This window comes from Perna viridis, chromosome 10 (genome assembly GCF_037379345.1).
Source record: "Perna viridis isolate PV_CMFRI_1.1 ecotype Kerala chromosome 10, ASM3737934v1, whole genome shotgun sequence".
In the NCBI taxonomy this organism is placed as follows: Eukaryota; Metazoa; Mollusca; class Bivalvia; order Mytilida; family Mytilidae; genus Perna; species Perna viridis.
The window spans coordinates 22,462,603-22,467,176 of record NC_142454.1 but is presented as its reverse complement, the minus strand read 5'-3'; positions in this window follow the sequence as shown (position 1 = coordinate 22,467,176).

Below are 4,574 nucleotides of genomic sequence, written 5' to 3'. Positions count from 1 at the left end.
CCTGTGTATGGGATATCAGGAAAAATTCCATCCTCACCTTGCTTGGTAATGCTACCTGGCGTGACCTTTTTTGATTGTCAGCTTTAACATACATTCATCCCAACCCAAAACCGTTGATGACATGTCGAGATAAAAAGTGATTTTTCGAATTTCAAACACTTGTCATTTTATTTAGTTTTATTTTACTAGAATAATTTCGACAATAAAGACACAGTCGGTACCAAAAATGTCCCTTTTTCCTTGTTCCACTTTTAAGAAAGTACATTCGAGACTTTATTATATTAACAACTTAAAAGAAAGTGAAAAGTTACCACACTCTTTTCCCGAGATTTTTTTTAAAGTCGATACAGATACGAACGGTCTGACTGTAGGCTCCATATGCGGGCTCGATGATGATCAACGACTGGACCTAGCATGCTCTCTGCAAATTGTTTTTTAAGGTGAACATCCACCATAGCAGACGATGATGAAAAAAAACCTAATGTTCTTAGACGATTTCTTAGTGTATCACGTAGGTACACATCTCCCCTTTCAAATTGAGAAAGCTGATTGAAATCCTCAAATTCATTTAGGCAAAAGTGTAGATCATCGGGACAATGTAAGTTATCTATCAGAGCTTTCTATTCTTAATACAATTAGGCGCCGTGAATATTGTTAAAAAGAAGGAAAATAAAAATAAACTATTAAGAATACAAATCCATGTTAAGTCATGTACACATTTTCATCATTTTACTCAGCTCTAAAAATCTTCGCTCTCACAACAATTAAAAAATTCAAACAATTTTATTTGATTGTAAGTAAATAACAGAAGTAAATACTAAGTTTTCAGTTATCTGTCCCTATCCTGGTGATATCGAAATGCTGACCCACCGTCCGGTGAGCGATACAACCGGCTACCTCAACTTTCTTTTGTTTTCATAAGCTTTTATGAATAAGAAATTAGATAAGAGCTGATTCGGTTTATACTAAAACTGTCATGCCATTTATTCTGCATTTAACCTGGTTTTATCTGTAAATTTTTAGTTTGTTTTGTTTATCTACTAAATATACATTGAGTTACTCATGTATAGGAACCCTTATTCAACATGATTGTATAAAATTAAAACCATGTATTAACTTCTGTACATACATGTATTGATCTCTTGAGTTGGCTACATTGGTTTATAAAAGAATTTCAGACTGATAATCGATGTGGCTTTTTAGATTTAATCTGTGCCAAATTATACCGGTACCTAAGATTTTAAACTGATACTGATTGGTTCGATTTGAATTTGTGGTATTTGACAGTACAACTATCATTACTGTACATGTACAACTCAATAAACGAGACAGCGTAAGGAGATGCCGGAAACGAATAAATCGACTGAAAGGTGGCCTCCGCTCCGAACTCTTAACATAGACACAGACATGGTCTTATAAAAAATGTATTTAAAGTGGAATATAATTATGCATGTAACATATGCTTATAACAGAGCTAAAACTATGCACGTAACATATGCTTATAACAGAGCTTTTTATACACATAACTTTATTTCGTGACAGCAGAACAATGACATCTTAAATTAATGAACGGTAAATGGTCTGACGATAGGCTGCAAGTCTTATGAAACGATCGCTAAAACTTGAATGTTTATAGCTCATATGTTGAATCTATATTTTTTAATAGTTTTTATGTAATATAGGTGCTTCTATACATTCAAAGTACACGTGCTCATGCAAAAAATGCAGTGTTGATATTGAATTAAAACTTGTGCAAAACATTAGCAAAAATGAACCAATGATAGCCTTGAACCCCAAGTACAAATCTTCAATTAATTTTTAAGTGATTAACTGCACTGCATTTAGATATTTCTTTATGTATCTAAATGTATCTAGCAAGTCGTTTGTTATCAGCTACTGTGTACATGTAAAAGGTGTGAAGTAAATAAAGTCATTTATGAATTAATTTACCAGATTTTGTTATAAATGTATGAGGTACGGTATCAAGGTTAGCTTGAGAAAGCGACTTTTCCACCATCATCACTATCATCACCACAACCGCCAATTCCTACAACACCATCATTTCCATCATCATCATCAATTTTTATTGTGGTTCTTATGACCCATTGCGATGACATCTACAAGGAACCTCACTATTTTCTTTTGAAATCAACACAATGCATATTCTTCATGTAGTAGTTTAATTGCTACATTCTTTCAATGAAAATTCCATACATACATGTATATATGTTATCCAAAATGCATTTTTAAAAGTACAATTAAATGTACAGGTAGGTAAAATATATATTCTTTACAAATGTGAATTTTTAAGTAGCTAGCGAATAATGCATTCAAAGTATAAACAGAGCGCCTCCGGATTTTACGTGAGCCCTGTGTTGTTCCAAAGGAAGGATATTTTGTCTAGGCAGAGCTTTACTAATCCATACAATCCGAGATTAATCAGTGTTAAAGAATTGTACATTTTCGCTTATATATGCATACGGTTCTTTTGATTATCTTTCCTCAAACAATTGCAATAACACTTGGATAAAGCACGAATCTGGTAATCCATAAGTTTTTTGTAAACATTTTATTTATATTTTTGAGATTAGATTCTCGTCTAGGTCATTTAAAACGGTAAGAAGAGTACGGTGCAGAGGTAACATTGCATGTGTCAATGCTTACTTCACAGAAATGTTACACTAACTAAAATTTAAAACGGTACTGGAATTACAAAAGATAAGATTGCAGATGAAAAGAAACCACCATCAAAACACAACTTCATGTACATATAGCGTTATTTCGTATAGGAATACCATTCAATCAATTCTGACTCTTCAGTTGATGTCCCTCAAAGACGGGTGAAGCTGGGAAACGCTCCCAATCTGGGAGTAGGCTTTGAGTGTCAACAGAGCAGTCAGGCCATCAGCAGAACCGAATTTGTCGGCCAGGTACTGGAGTTGGTCACAAAGAGTTGTTGGTCATCTACCAACAGAAAAGTTCCAGGAACAGAAGGGGGCCGTTGTACTAAACATGGCAAAGAAATACATAGCTTTAAAGTATACCTCACTGAGATATACCTCTACAGGTGGGACTGCCAAAATATTTATGTAATGGGTTTTGTTACCTAAGGATCTAGAAAAATAAAATCACACAAACTCAATGATAAAGCATATAACAGGACGAGCAAGAACCGAAATATGAGTAATGATTTTGTTCTTAAATATTTCAATATAATTTAATTCGTAATGAAGCATTACTAAGCTTTGTCTTGTTGATATCCAAAATCGTTAAATGTAATTAAGGCTGCAGGATAGCTGATGAGCATGCTTGATATAATACTATTCCGCGATGATTATAATTTTGTTCTACCCTAAGCCTGTACTTCGCATGCTGAGTCCCTGCAGTTAACGCGATGGTGTTTAATGCATTAAAACAATCTGCATGAACTAAATAACTTGTGTGTACGACTCTTGTATATTTTTTAATACAAATTATATTTTACGCCTACCCAGGACTTGACTTTTTATGAGCAACTCGGCGAGTGTTTCTAGAAAAGCAGAGGACGCTTATCCTACCGGTGCACCTGGTCCATGCTCCCAGTTTTCAGTGGAGTCCGAGTAGCTCATTGCTTTTTTTACTTTACTTGTATAACTTTAGTTACTTTGTGTTCTTTGTTGTGTATGTCTGTTTTCCATGTCTGGTATTTGTCCCTGGATTACATTCTTTTGATTACCGCTATAACCTTGGTTCCCTTGATTACTCTTATAAATAAACCATGAACGTCTTACCTGCAGTGTAACTGACGTCTACGTTTTGAAGATTTCTCGTTGTCTGAAGTATTGCATGAACGGAAACTTTTTTCTTATTTTCGTTTATTAACATACAAGTGCTATCAGTTTCCCCACCTTTTGTCTGCAAATAAGCATTAATTTGTAAAATGAATAATGTATTATTTTTTCGAGTATTCATTTCCTTTACAAAATTCACATACCATATAGAGTTAACTTTCGAAGTGCAAAAATGTCATTTTTAAGAATGTCAAATAAATTGCTGCAACGGTCTAATAGATAAACGCGACAAGTCCGTGACTGTGGCGGGTCAAAGCACAGGCATTTGATGGCACAGATCAGAATAGCAGCGGTGAAACAGAATAAATTGCCAAGCGAAGCGAGGCAAAACAAATTAAAGGGCTTGGGCCAGCATTTCCGGTGTTTAGTACTGAAACGTATAAGAAGTAAACGATATAATTAGGCATTTAAATACGTCACGAATCGATGATATGTTTGGTTGATTGGGAAAATAGGTGTACATGTAACAACATGATCTTTTAAAAATACGAACTTCCCTGTGATAAAATGTGACTAATCGATTATCGAAAGTAAGAAATAGCATTAATTTTTACCCAAACAATTTAAAAAAAAAACAAAAAAATATTCCCGGGTCAATCTGGAATCAAATATCTTTGCATTTAAATCAATGCAGAGTATCTGTTTAATCAGTTGAGCTACAGACACTACATGTTAATTATGGTCGTAATAAGCTACACAACGTTTATTTATTTTTAACGAAAAAGTTACTTTTTCATCTTAAAA